General features: G+C 34.7%; 1 pseudogene; it reads left to right on the forward strand.

The window, feature by feature from the left end:
- Positions 1-3,058: 3,058 nt before the first annotated feature.
- LOC127711669 (toll-like receptor 13) lies at positions 3,059-5,543 on the forward strand (annotated as a pseudogene).
- Positions 5,544-16,427: the final 10,884 nt, after the last annotated feature.

Raw genomic sequence — 16,427 nt, forward strand, 5'->3', positions numbered from 1 at the left:
AGATGAGCTTCTGTACAAATTTCATAACAATCCATGAAGGTTTACAAATTTATCATGTAATTTTTTTTTATCCCAGCCTGTCTTTAAATGTTAACTGAAAAAATGAAGTCCATCTATCAGAAAAATAAACTAAAAATGAAAAAAACATATTTTCAAAGGTTTGCTTCAGACATCATCTCTTAATCGTTAAAAAGCTACTGCCAAAGTTTCATAACGCTCTATGAAGGTTTGACAAAGTAATCGGTGTGTAACAAACTTTAACCCCAGACTGTATACATCTACTTGTTAACTGTTAAAAAACTAAGTCCATTTATCAGTAAAAGACGGAAAAATGAACATAAATATTTGCAAAATTTTTCTCTGTATACTATATGTTGATCATAAACAAGCTTCTGTCAAAACTTTAACCTCAGACTGAGCCTGAGTGTTAATTGTAAAAAAAACTTAGTCTATTCATCAGTAAAATACGGAAAAATGAAAATAAATATTTGCAAAATTTTGCTCTGGATACTGTCTTTGTTCATAAACAAGCTTCTGTCAAAATTTTAAAAAATTCCAAGAAGATTTGATAAAGTAATTGATGACTGAAAAACTTTAACCTCAGACAAAATCTGAAGTCAACTGTAAAATAAAACGAAATCCATTTATTAGTAAAATACGGAAAAATGAAAATAAATATTTGCAAAATTTTGCCCTGGATACTGTATTTTAGTCATAAAGAAGCTTCTGTCCCAATTTCATAAAATTCCATGTATGTTTGACAAAGTTATTGATGTAAAACAAAACTTTAACCACAGACTGAACCTAAATGTTGAGCCGCCGGGTGGGGGGTTACTTTTTTCTAAATAAATTGTAATATTACAATATTATTTTCACATTAATTATCATTTTTCTTCCTATCAACGTGAATGTTCTGACACAAAAAAAAATATAACAGAACTGTTCATTAAAAGTATGTAATCAAATGCCAAACTATATATATATTTGGTGCCACGATATCTCAGTAGCATGAGTTCGAATCCCGGCCAGGGAAAAACAAACAATTTGCTTCTGCAAATTTATAGATGTAACATTGTTGGGCTGTTGTTTAGACGAATTATATATAAATGTATATATATATATATGAAAATTTACTTTCTGAAGAAATAAAAATTATATAAAGTATCTTTTATTTTTTAAGTTCTTACAAAAAGGATCTCATTTAAATTAATCAGATATTCTGTATACTATATTATGTATGCTTCACGATAAGACGAGATAAATTGCTGAACGAACCAGACCCCTCTCCCTTTCCTTTCTAAATTGTGAATATTTGATGCATTTGAATTAAACACAATACCTTAATACAGGGCTAACATTTTCAACATATGTTTTAACGGTAACTGTCAGGTGGTGAGATTAATAGTTGAAGGTAAAACTTTATGATTCCATATGGCATAGGTGTTGATTGACTTTTCATTTTATGACCTAAGATAATGGTAATGAAATGGCACCCGCATATGTGTGTAACTTATTGAATATATCTGCTAAGAGAACTTCACAGTGTGAATCTGTCCATTTTAGCGTGAAGGTGACACGCAAAGTCAGGTGACATATCAAACCTTTTATTTTGTAATTAAGATCAATTAACAACATAACAGTCAAAGTAGTCTGTTTTAATCTGTCAGTGTAAACAATATTGTTTCGATAATAATATTATTATTTCCAGTCAAACGCTCCTCGTGTAAATGTAAACGCTAATACGTGATTTAATGATTATATTTTCGACAGCATGCTTATCAACCGCTATCGGGTGATGCCCCCAGTTGATGAATTCTCGGAAACTATCGTATGATTTCATAACTTGACTAATTAGGTTAGACATGCGCAGATCTTTCCGAAACTAGAGTATTGAATAAAAAGTTGAATCGCAAAATTAAATGAGAAGTAACTGCGACCTATCAATGTTATTTCTGTGTTTATCTTGTTTATAGCCAATTGAATTAACATTAGAAATACTTTTAATTCGAACGACGAGGGAAAATTATCACTTGTTGATAAATGCAGCCAAGGGCTTTCGGCATCCGGTTTAAAGGTGTTTTTTTTTCAATAATTTATAAATTATAGATATGAGAGAAAATTTCCATATATAGAGTCATATCTAGTGTTCAAACGGTTTTTTTCTGATTGTGACAATTTTTATCACACTTCAAATTGAATAATGTTATTTTATTTATACTTCCGTGATAATTATACATTATTCCAATTTTCTGTAAGCAATGGTTAACTCAACTTCCTTATACAAAACATTTCTAGTCGAGAAAAAAATCAGTCACATTTGGACATCTTTTGTTTAAACTATGATCATCAACCACCTACTTTTTTTGATTCGAGCGTCACTGATGAGTCTTTTGTAGACGAAACGCGCGTCTTGCGCAAATATAAAATTTCAATCCTGGTATCTATGATGAGATTATCTATATACATGACCGTCCTGAAATATCGATAACTATAGTTTTACTCCTTCAGTAAAGTATATATTATGCTTATTCAAAGTATCCTTCAATTCAAGTAAATGAAAGAAGTTTAAGTCCGATTTGACTGCAGAAAGTTCACACGCATACATATACAATATTAGGTCAATGTAAGAAACTCATCTGTTTATATGAATCAGATGTTTAGAGACTGGGCTTGGGAAAGGCGAGGTCATCGAGTCCTTCAACAGTTTCGTATTGATGAAATATACTTTTCGCCAGTTTAGAATTATTTGGTATCAAAGTGTTTATTTTGCAAGCCGATGAAGAAAGTATGTATAAACATACATTGCTTGGGTTTGATGATAGAATTTCAGCGTTAGAAGACTGTCAAATGAATATTTAAATTTATATGTAGCCATGATATAGAAGGTCATCAAGTGCATATCGAAAAGAGTTGAAGCATGCACGTAATTATCAAGAGATTACCTATCACAGGTATAGATACATAAAAAAACTGAAGCATCAAGGAAGTTTTTCAAATACTAATGTACCGGGAAGTATTTTTTTGGTTTCGGTGTCCTCTCCATTGTAATATAGCACTTTGTAGTGTAAAAATGTCGAATTTAAAGTTAAATTGTGTTTGCATTATACTTTGCTTTGCCGTTGGTTGTAATGTCTTCTTGTGTGCGAAAGAAAAACCATGTGGAAAAAATAATGAATGCAACTGTACAAAAGCAGTAGCAACCTGCTCCTGTTTGAATTACATCCCGAAGCTGCCACCAACAATTACTAAATTGATATTGAAAAATAACACTCTTCCGCTGATCAATCGAATTAGTTTTATGAATATATCTTCAATCAACCTCAGGATATTATATTTTGAAAATAATTCAATTGAGATACTTCAAGATGATGCATTCTACAATCTAAAAAATATTACCGAGCTTAGTTTAATAACTGAGAAGTTATTAAATACGACATCGTTGAAATCTTCGTTCCAGAGTTTGACTATTGGAACGATTCAAAGATTGAATTTAGAGAATAACGATTGGTATGGACTTCCGAATGACATGTTTTATTATTTGTCAGGAGCGAATATAGCTCTGTCGCTTAGAAACAATTTATTCCATAAACTAAATACAAGTGTATTTTTACCAATAGCAAACCTAAGGAAATTGCAGGTTGAAGAAAACGAAATTGTGTATGTCAATTTAAACGGTCTTATGACAACAGGTTTTCTGGATTTATCAAATAATAATATATATGCAATACCTAATTTTTGTAATAACAGCGATGAAACGTTTGTTCCGCAATTGAAATACTTGTCACTTGCATACAATGCTATAAGGAAAATTTCAAAAGAATCTTTCAAATGCCTGGATAATTTAAAGTATCTAATAATGGATGGAAATCGTTTACGAAGCTTGGATAATAATGTCTTCGCATTACTGCATAATCTGAGGAAACTTGTCATAGGTGATAATCAGCAGTTGAAAGACATTGCTCCGTTCGCATTTAACAGTTCGTCATTACAGATACTACATTTGTACCGGAATAATTTTCGATATAGTAAGAAAAAATATAAGGAAAAACGATTTCATCCGCAAACGATTTTTCAAACTATACCAAATTTGAAAGAATTGGATTTATCTCGCAACTATTTAAACGAGTATGCAATTGTACGAGAACTATTTGCATCAACACGGCATATTCATAAACTTACTTTAGTTTCGTCAGATATAACGACAATCCCAGAAGAATTGTTGCGAAATATGCCTCACATCAAATCGTTGAATTTACAAGGAAATGAAATAGAACTGTGGAACGAATCACTTTTCGATAATTTACCTTCCATGCGCGAATTGTATCTTGATGGAAACAATATTCACGTTATTAACGAAACGTCGTTTCCAGCAAACTTATTAAAATCTTTAGACGTACTAGAATTATCCGGTAATCAATATCGATGCACGTGTGAAATGAAATGGTTTTTGGACAAAATTCGATCAACGAATTTTTCAACAAAAATGCGGGAAAATTGGCCGAGTCGTTACACTTGCTACTATCCGGAACATCTACGATTAACCCTTCTTGCAGATTACTTTCCAACAATTGCAGAGTGTAATCCATTAAACATTGTCTCTCTGATAATAATAACTGCATGTTCGTCTGTCTTGATTTTGCTTTTCTGTGTAATTATGACCTTCCAATGTCAGATAAATTTTAAGAATGCACTGTACTTTTTTCGTTTAAAGCAACGTATGAAACATGGGTACTTTAGTCTTGAATCGTCAGATGATTTTGAGTTTGACGCGTTCGTCGTTTATTGCGATGCCGATCGCCTTTGGGTCCATGGTGTTCTGCTTAAACATCTAGAAATTCTAACCTTAATATTTGTGTACATCATAGGGATTTTGATGTCGGAGAGCCAGTCCTTAACAATATTGGAAAATATATGGCGAAAAGTTGGAAGATCATCGTTGTTTTGTCTAATAACTTTGCTAAAAGTGAATGGTGTCAATGGGAGGTTGACCTTGTACAAGAGCGGAGGCGCCGACAGGGAAAGGAGGTTTTGGTATTAGTAATGTACCAACAAATTGATTCAAAACACATGATTACCCCACTAAAGACATTACTCGACACAACGCCTTATTTATCATATAAGGAAGGGTTTGGAGAGTATTTGTTCTGGACTGCCGTTGTTAAAGACATTAACAAACCTTTGAATATACCTCCAACATCTATTTTCTGAATAATAGAATCAATTGAATATGTTTGTTTTTTCTATTATTGCATCCCAGCAATGTTGCATTTTTGCACATACAAAGAAAATTAATATATTTCAATGAAGAGACAATTATCCGCCTGAGACCAAAGAACGAGTATGTAATCAACTAAAGGGCATTTAAATCTCTGCCAGTGCACCTACAATGTATCTAGTGAAAAGACGTCATAAACAGTCTGAGAAAAACATGACATTGTGCAACGATATAAGACAGGACCATGGAGGTGCTTAAAACTATTTGTTTTATGTTATGTATTAAACTATTGAAAATATAATAAATTTTGATACAGACAAAGACAATATTCAAAGAATTATCGTTCTACATTGATAAATGGATAACATATAAAAATAAATTTAATCAAAGAACCAGTTAGTAAATGCCTGGGTCGTATCTTAATTTACGAGCTATCTAAACAACGTCAAGTTCTTTAAATTACGGTTGTTATATTCCGTTTCTAATTCTAGTATACGATTTCTACAAGCACTGTCAGACATCCATGCAAAACAAACGCTCGTATTTATAAAAAATTATATATGTAAAATGATTAAGAAAGGTGTTAAGTAATTTGTATTATCGAAATGTCTGATTTGATAATTTATCAATTGCATACAGATTAATAACGACAGTTGAAAACCTAAACATTATCCGAAATGATAAAAAATATGAAAATTGCATTTTCTGCTTTTCATATTGGAGTTATTTAAAGTAAGTTCCCCGGAGTAAGTTTTTGCAGTATGAGATGATAATTTTTATTAAAACAAAATTATCCTGAATTTTCTTATACAAATGAAATAGACGACTCTTCATAAAAGAGGGACGAAAGATACCAGAGGGACAGTCAAACTCATAGATCGAAAACAAACTGACAACGCCATGGCCAAAAATAAAAAGACAAATAGACAAATAATAGTACAGATGACACAACATAGAAAACTAAAGACTAAGCAACACAAACCCCACCAAAAACTGGGGGTGATCTCAGGTGCTCCGGAAGGGAAGCAGATCCTGCTCCACATGTGGCACCCGTTGTGTTGCTTATGTTATTACAAATCCGGTAAATAGTCTAATTCGGTAGGTCACATTCGTGAAAAGGAAAGGGTATTGTAGTTACGACATAAGGAACATATCCGATATCATCTGTGAAACGGTTATTCCATAACGGTCAACCAACTCGTGATGGCGTCTGTAAAATTTACGAAGAGAGGATTTCAACTTCACCATTTGGAACTCTTGGTTTAATAGCTTCCTTGTGAGCAGCAATCCTCTATAAAGAAAATCATGATAGGAAATACAAGCCCGGGAATATCGTATCAATTGGGAGATATATACTCCGTATGCAGGCGCTGCTGGAATGTTGCTACATAGAAATGGAAAGTTCACAATTGGGAAGCTGAAATCTTCTCTTTTGTCGTAAAGTTTTGTTTTCAACCGACCCTCATTGTCAATTTCTAGATGTAAGTCAAGATATGAGACAGACTTAACTGTATCTGTAGTATCCTTTATCTCTAGTTCGATGGGATAGATTCGTTCAACATAGTCACCAAATTTTGTATTATTTAGTGAGAGAACATCATCTATATAGCGGAACGTAAAGTTAAAGGATATTGCTAGCTTCTTATCTTTCTTCCTAAGAAGTTCCTGTATGAAGTCAGCCTCATAATAATAATAAAGAAACAAGACGGCAAGAAGATGGGCACAATTGGTTCCCATTGGAATTCCGACAGTCTGTTGAAAAACACGTCCTCCAAACATAACAAATATGTTGTCAATCAAGAAATCAAGCATCTTGATAATGTCAGTTTCAGAGAATTTTTTGTTTGAATCAGAATGAGTCTTTACAAAGTAGGATTTATCCCTCCCCAAGACAAGTACCTGTACAAGTACTTGTATCTACGTTCGCCATTCTTTTTAATGAAACAAAGTAATACCAACTCTTTCAATTTGTCTTTTAGTTTGGAATGGGGAATACTTGTGTAAAGTGTAGAAAAGTCAAATGTTTTAATACTATTGCAAGATGAGAGAGTCTTAGATTGTATGTACTCTAAAAGATCTTTGGAATTTTTTAGTATCCACATCTGATTCACGCCACCTCTAGAATAGGCAGTTTCACAATAACTTTGGAGCCCGGCTTTGATTGCTGATAAAATAGATGTTAATAATTTAGAAAGAGGTTTCGTGGAGCACTTGGAAGACCCAGCAATATACCGTTGTTTGTAAGGACACTTATGTAGTTTAGGTATCCAATACAGTGATGGAAGATCCAGTTCTTCATCTTTGGTTGAAATTCCAAAGGAACATAGAACAGACCTATGACTATCCAGGATTTCATCTTTGGTAATTGTCGTGAGGGTATATGTTGAGTTTCCAAATGAATTGTCAATACCTAATTCATTTATCAAGCAGTTTATGTAATGATATTTACACACAAAAACGATGTTGTTTGGGGCTTTATCTGCGGGGACAACAACATATTTGTCATGGAGGTAGGACACGTGTTTTGCAACATTTCGGTCTTTAAAAATTGACGTAGCGTGGGTATTGGTAGACCCATTTAGTTTCTTAATTCGGATTTGTATCAACGACCTCACAGCCTTAATCCATTCCGAAAGAGTATCTACGTCTTCTTTCTCGCGTTTAGCCCATTGCCTGGCATAATCCTCGACTGAATCCATCAGTATTTTGAAGTTGTATTTCCAATTGATGGATTTAGGCTCACGATATTTCGAACCTTTGGATAACAAATTTCGCAGGGAAGTGTTATTGACAATGTTGAGGTCTCCGGTAATAACGTGGCCAGCCGGATTATATGTGAATTGGGAACTAGCACAGGTGCAATCAGGAGGTTTAGACTTGAAGTCGTCCATGTTGAGATCCTGCAAAACGTGTTTGTAATTGAAAATTTTAGTTGCAATTGGTTTGGTATAGGTATAAGAAATTATTGGTACAGACTCATCTTTAAAAATAAGTAGGTATTTTCGACTGAACTAATTTATGATGTCAGAAGGATATTGCCTTAGTTGACGCCATCGAGACCTTTGTAACTGTTAATGTAATTTAAAGGACCAATGAAAACACTTCATTTATCTAATCATCCAAGGAAGTTTTTTTTTTACATTCCAGACAAATCTAATTCGATTATTTGTGTAAACTTTATTATAAAATTTAATGATAAGTTCTTCAACAGTTATCACGGACGCAACTATTCAAAAAGATGGAAATATTAGTTACAACAATATTGTATTTGTATTGCCGACCGGTACGAACACATAACGAGTTCTCTATTAAACGAGTTCTGAAAGTTTATTTTTTAACCCTAGAAAAATGGTAGTAATTTCAAAGTTAATTATTTTCGTAATGAAATATGAGTACATTGGCATTAATATTATGCATTCATTTGTTGAAATTAGAATCAAGTGAATTCATTAATTTATTAAAATGAAAAATGTGATAAGTTTAATTAGATTTATCCCGTTTATAATAGAATGACAGAGCAATAGAATGACAGAGCATATATCCTACGAATTCATTTTCGATGGTAGGCGATCTTTTAGTCCTTTTTTATTACCCAAACAGCCTATTCATTTCTACCAGTCATTGTTAGAAAATTTTCTGTCAAGGCATTTCAAGATTTTGGGAACAAAATTTGATACAAAAAAATAGGGGATTACCGACTTCGTTTCGTCACTATAGCAACCTCAGTTGCGGGTTTTCCCGAAAAATAAACTTCAAATAGTCCAATAATATAGAACCAACAACCACAATTCTGTTTCCACATTAAACATAAGATTTGAATCTTTCAATCAAACAATCTAGAGTGTAAGTTCGTAAGAGTTGTGAGATTAAATTTATAGTAAGATTTATTTCATTCCTGCCACAAATCTATTCTATTAATATTAATTATATACCATTAAATTTGTAGTCCAAAATTTTTTATCCGGTTTGTCTCCGAGCCGACGATCGTCTGAAGTATTATAGAATAATAAATAGTTAGTGTATGTAATGTACTTTATAACTTCATATAGTTATTGCTTTAATTAGCGTAGCTTAATTAATTAAACCCCAAATAAAGTCCCGTAGCTGGTTCCTTACCGTCTACGTTTTGAAAGCAGGCGGAAATGGTTTTGTAAATTGTATGCAATTTGCAGGTGGATAAAAGGTCCGCTGATGTAGGACCTCAGGTAATAGCTACCCCAGGTAACCGGGGGAATTTGTCATCGATTAATTCGCACGAAAATATAGTTCCCTATTTGGATCGATGTTAATACCAAATTTTAATGTGACCAAATACCAGAGATGTTAACCAACTTGCCAGGTGATTTAATTATTTTCATACCTAATGCACCGAGCATTCATCTTATGTGTGCGTGTTGACTGGGGGTGGATGGTAAAATTAAATCTGATTTTCAGGAAAAATAAAATTGTTAAAATGACCTGACCGATTAGGTAATGCAGTGGTGACCTGAGGTAACCTGACCATGTACAGTAATAGAGTGGTGACAGTGGCGGATCCAGAACTGTCAGCTTTAGTGATTCCCAATATGATCAACCAAATTTTTCCCACGAAAGGGGGTGCCCGGGCCCCCCTGAATCCGCCTATGGGTGACCTGAGGTAACCTGACCATGTACAGTAATGCAATGGTGACCTGGGTTAACCTGACCATGCACCGTAAAACAATGCTGACCTGAGGTAACCTGAAAATATTAGTGTTTTTGTAAAGCTGACCTGGTGTATTATGACTATGTTCAGTAATACAGTGGTGACCTGAGGTAACCTGACCATGTACAGTAATGCAATGGTGACCTGAGGTAACCTGAAAACATATGTGTTTTTGTAAAGCTGACCTGGGGTAACATGACTATGTACAGTAATACAATTATTTTTCATACCTAAGGCATCGATCATTCATCTTATGTGTGCGTATTGGATGGGGTGGATGGTCAAATTTAAATCTGATTTTCCGGAATAATAAAATAATTATTGTTAAAATGACTTTACCGTGTAAGGTAATGCAGTGGTGACCTGAGGTAACCTGACCATGTAAAGTAATACAATGGTGACCTGAGGTAACCTGACCATGCACCGTAACACAATGCTGACCTGAGGTAACCTGACCATGCGGATCCAGAACAGTCATGCTTTAGTGATTCCCAATATGATCAGCCAAATTTTTCCCACGAAAGGGGGGTGCCCGGGCCCCCCTGAATCCGCCTATGGGTGACCTGAGGTAACCTGACCATGTACAGTAATGCAATGGTGACCTGGGTTAACCTGACCATGCACCGTAATACAATGCTGACCTGAGGTAACCTGAAAATATTAGTGTTTTTTGTAAAGCTGACCTGGTGTATTATGACTATGTTCAGTAATACAGTGGTGACCTGAGGTAACCTGACCATGTACAGTAATGCAATGGTGACCTGAGGTAACTTGAAAACATATGTGTTTTTGTAAAGCTGACCTGGGGTAACATGACTATGTACAGAAATACAATTATTTTTCATACCTAAGGCATCGAACATTCATCTTATGTGTGCGTATTGGATGGGGTGGATGGTCAAATTTAAATCTGATTTTCCGGAAAAATAAAATAATTATTGTTAAAATGACTTTACCGTGTAAGGTAATGCAGTGGTGACCTGAGTTAACCTGATCATGCAGTAATACAGTGGTGACCTGAGGTAACCTGACCATGTAAAGTAATACAATGGTGACCTGAGGTAACCTGACCATGCACCGTAACACAATGCTGACCTGAGGTAACCTGACCATGCGGATCCAGAACAGTCATGCTTTAGTGATTCCCAATATGATCAGTCAAATTTTTCCCACGAAAGGGGGGGGGGGGTGCCCGGGCCCCCCTGAATCCGCCTATGGGTGACCAGAGGTAACCTGACCATGTACAGTAATACAATGGTGACCTGAGGTAACCTGACCATGCACAGTAATGCAATGGTGACCTGAGATAACCTGACCATGCACCGTAATACAATGCTTACCTGAGGTAACCTGAAAGTATTAGTGTTTTGTAAAGCTGACCTGGTGTATTTTGACTATGTACAGTAATGCAGTGGTGACCTGAGGTAACCTGACCATGTACAGTAATGCAATGGTGACCTGAGGTAACCTGACCATGTACAGTAATACAGTGGTGACCTGAGGTAACCTGAAATTATTTGTGTTTTGTAAAGCTGACCTGGGGTTACATGACCATGTACAGTATTGTAGTGGTGACCTGAGGTAACATGAACATTTACAGTAATGCAATATTGACCTGAGGTAATCTGAAAAAGTTAGTGTTTTGTAAAGCTGACCTGGGGTATCATGACCATGTACAGTAATACGAAGGTGACCTGAGGTAACCTGACCATGTTTAGTCATACAGAGGTGGCATGAGGTAACCTGTCCATGTACAGTAATACAGAGGTGACTTGAGGTTAGCTGGAAATGTCAATGCTTTGTAAAGCTGACCTAGGGTAACCTGAGCATGTATGGTATTGCTGATTTGCAGTAGTGACCTGGGGTAACATGAATATATATGTGTATTCAGATTACAAAATGTTACCTTAGCAATACGCATATATATTCAGGTTACCCCAGGCCATCACTGCAATACCATACATGCTCAGGTTACCCCAGGTCATCACTGCAATACCATACATGGTCAGGTTACCACAGGTCATCACTGCAATACCATACATGGTCAGGTAACCCCAGATCAGCTTTACAAAGCATAGATATTTCCAGCTATTTCCACCATTGCAATACTGTACATTGTTAGGTTACCTTAGGTCACCATTGCAATACTGTACATGGTCAGGTTACCTCAGGTCACCACTACAATACTGTACACGGTCATGTTACCCCAGGTCAGCTTTACAAAACACAAATATTTTCAGGTTACCTCAGGTCACCATTGTATTACTGTACATAGTCATGTTACGCCAGGTCAGCTTTACAAACACTAATATTTTTAGGTTACCTCAGGTCCCCATTACATTACTGTACATGGTCATCTTACCTCAGGTCACCACTGTATTACTGAACATGGTCATAATATCCCAGGTCAGCTTTACAAAACACAAATATTTTCAGGTTACCCCAGGTCACCATTGTATTACTGTACATGGTCATGTTACCATTGTATTAATGTACATGGTCAGGTTACCTCAGGTCACCATTGTATTAAGGCCGAGAAAAAAATCTGTGTTTCCGGTAACCCGACCGACCCTGTTTTTTAGCCCCGACCCTAATTTTTTTATTGGATCTTCGAAAAAAAAAGGTATCAACCGACCCTGTTTTTGACACAGGCTTCTGTTAATCGACATAATTATTTATCTAACTTGCTTCTACTAGCACAGAAAGCCAGTAAAACATTTTATTTATGTCAAAAGGTATTCCAAATAGGTTAAAAGAAATTTGCACAGCAGGTGCTTCAAAAACATTGCAAATGGCCGCACTTCCGGTATTTGAAACTAATTACGGACCCGGACTTGGAAAAACCATGATAATTTTCCGGATTTCATTTACAATGTCAAAAAAAAAAAAAAAAAAAAAAAAATCCTACCTACCGACCCTATTTTTCAAAATGATGTTACCGGAAACACAGATTTTTTTTTTAGGCCTAATGTACATGGTCAGGTTACCTCAGGTCACCACTGTGTTACTGTACATAGTCATGTTACCCCAGGTCAGCTTTACAAAACACTAATATGTTCAGGTTACCTCAGGTCACACTTATATTACTGTACATAGTCAGGTTACCTTAGGTCATAACTGTTTTACTGTACATAGTCATGTTACCCCAGGTTAGCTTTACAAAACACTAATATTTTCAGGTTACCCCAGGTCAGTATTGCATTACTGTACATGGTCAGGATACCTCAGGTCAGCTTTGTATTACTGTGCATGGTCAGATCACCTCAGGTCACCATTGTTTTACTGTACATGGTCAGGTTACCTCAGGTCACCCATGGGCGGACCCCCCCCCCCTTTCGTGGGAAAAATTTGGTTGATTATATTGGGAATCACTGAAGCATGACTGTAGCGGGCCTCTTATGGAAGTCAGTCGGCCCCCCTTTTCTACACTTTACACAAGTATTCCCCATTCCAAACTAAAAGACAAATTGAAAGAGTTGGTATTACTTAGTTTCATTAAAAAGAATGGCGAACGTAGATACAAGTATCTTGTCTTGGGGAGGGATAAATCCTACTTTTTAAAGAATCACTCTGATTCAAACAAAAAATTCTCTGAAACTGACATTATCAAGATGCTTGATTTCTTGATTGACAACATATTTGTTACGTTTGGAGGACGTGTTTTTCAACAGACTGTCGGAATTCCAATGGGAACCAATTGTGCCCCTCTTCTTGCCGACTTGTTTCTTTATTATTATGAGGCTGACTTCATACAGGAACTTCTTAGGAAGAAAGATAAGAAGTTAGCAATATCCTTTAACTTTACGTTCCGCTATATAGATGATGTTCTCTCACTAAATAATACAAAATTTGGTGACTATGTTGAACGAATCTATCCCATCGAACTAGAGATAAAGGATACTACAGATACAGTTAAGTCTGCCTCATATCTTGACTTACATCTAGAAATTGACAATGAGGGTCGGTTGAAAACAAAACTGTACGACAAAAGAGATGATTCCAGCTTCCCAATTGTGAACTTTCCATTTCTATGTAGCAACATTCCAGCAGCGCCTGCATACGGAGTATATATCTCCCAATTGATACGATATTCCCGGGCTTGTATTTCCTATCATGATTTCCTTGATAGAGGATTGCTGCTCACAAGGAAGCTATTAAACCAAGAGTTCCAAATGGTGAAGTTGAAATCATTCTTTTCGTAAATTTTACGGACGCCATCACGAGTTGGTTGACCGTTATCACTACAAAAGTCTAAAAGTCTGAAAAGACCAGTTTTTGTCTTAATTTGCATGAACTTTTACTCGACATTCTCCAAAAGTATGACTTGTGTCTTAATTTTCTTGACAAATTCTCATTTATATTAAATTTGTATGAAATTTACTCGACATATTCTCGACATTCTGAATATGGTCTTAAAATTTCTTGACAAATTCTTGACATTTGAATACTGTCTTGAAATTTCTCGACATATTCTCGACATTCTTATTTTTTCTCAGTATGGCTTGATATATTCTGAACATTTTGAATCGTGTCTTAAATTTACTTGACAGTTCTGAGTTTTACAAATCATGACCAATATTCATGATATAACTTTAATCTTTATTTCTCTTTATATGATATACTGTTGTTTCAAGTTACACTTCTTTACAACAAAAATAAAAGTTGGGCATGTGAAATAATTGAAAATTTGGGTATATAAATATTTTTACAAATGCAAATATGGCTATGAAATCTAAAGTATAAAATAATTCAAATGTGGGTGTGTTGATATAAAACAATTTCAATGTGGGTTTTTAAATAATTACAAATTTTGATTCTTAAATCTTATAAATTAAATGATTCAAACCAATCATACTGTAGACATATTTCATTCTACATTCATAATATTCAATGTTGATATGGTAAATAATTATTATACCAAAATGTGGTTTATATAAATAGCAAATTATGATGATATACAAATCATTCATTTAACAGAAGAAAAATTTGTGTAATGTCATCTGTTGGAATATATTAAGTATTACACATGGACAGGATGTTCCCCATAAAATTAAGGTATTCCACACCCCAGAGTACACGCAACTTTCAAATAGAAGTTATTGCTTTACCTGTAATCAGCCATATAACTTATCAGTTGACCGACCATGCCACTACAATTTAAAAAGTTTGTTGATAGATGAAAATGAAAATCATCATTTTGATGAAAAAAAATTGAATTGAAATGGATTTTCTTCATCAAAATTATGAAGTTAATTATTTTAACATAAAAACAAATTGAATAATTCCCAAAGATTAAAAGAAAATTATTATCTACTCCAGGAATAATTTTGATGAAAAATTATAAAATTCAACACTCAAATTTGAATAAAAAATGTTTTTGGGTTGTTCTAAAAAATGAATAAGGTTTTTGAATCAAGATGAGAACAAATTCTTTGACCTTAACGTGTGCCCCCCCCCCCCCCCCTCTTTTTTTAGCCACACAAACCCAAAAGATGAACTGTGGGGTCCAAAAGAGATACAAGACACCTATTTTAGTAAAGCAAATTTGACTGGCAGTTTTGCGAACGGCAAAAATCTAAATGCAGTTTGTCAATACCTTCGACTTATATTCCAAGTGAAAACAATTACTTAAATGTTTAATAAAAATAAATCAAAATTAAACTACATGGGGGATTATTCAGGGTATTCCAACTTTGTTGCACCAAAAGGGTATCTTACTATACCAAATTAATCCTTGATTCTTCAAAGTTTAGTTAAGCCATAATAAAAAGGAGTATATAACAGCAATAGAATGTCATAAACAGTGCAGAATAAGTCTGTTCACATTTCAGGCCAAATTTATACTGTTGAGATAGTGTCAAGACATATTTAAGACTGTCAAGAATGTGTCGAGACATATTCAGACATTATTTAGAATGTCAAGAATATGTCGAGACATATTTAGACATTATTAAGAATGTCAAGAATATGTCAAGACAGATCGAGACATATTTAGACATTATTAAGAATGTCAAGAATATGTCAAGACAGATCGAGACAAATTTAAGACAGTCAAGAATTGGTCGAGACTAATCCAGACTCTTATCAGATGATACAGGAAGTGTCGAGAAATTTTAAGACAATGTTCATACTGTCAAGACACTTGTCAAGAAAAATCAAGAACCTAATTAGACAAATTCATACTATGTCAAGAATTTTTAAAAATTATTCAGACAAATTAAGAATGTCGAGTAAAAATTCATGCAAATTCAGACAAAAACTGGTCTTTTCAGACTTTTTGACTTTTGTAGTGTATGGAATAACCGTTTCACAGATGATATCGGATATGTTCCTTATGTCGTAACTACAATACCCTTTCCTTTTCACGAATGTGACCTACCGAATTAGACTATTTACCGGATTTGTAATAACATACGCAACACGACGGGTGCCACATGTGGAGCAGGATCTGCTTACCCTTCCGGAGCACCTGAGATCACCCCCAGTTTTTGGTGGGGTTCGTGTTGCTTAGACTTTAGTTTTCTATGT

This window comes from Mytilus californianus, unplaced genomic scaffold (assembly GCF_021869535.1).
Source record: "Mytilus californianus isolate M0D057914Y unplaced genomic scaffold, xbMytCali1.0.p SCAF_8, whole genome shotgun sequence".
Classification (NCBI taxonomy): Eukaryota; Metazoa; Mollusca; class Bivalvia; order Mytilida; family Mytilidae; genus Mytilus; species Mytilus californianus.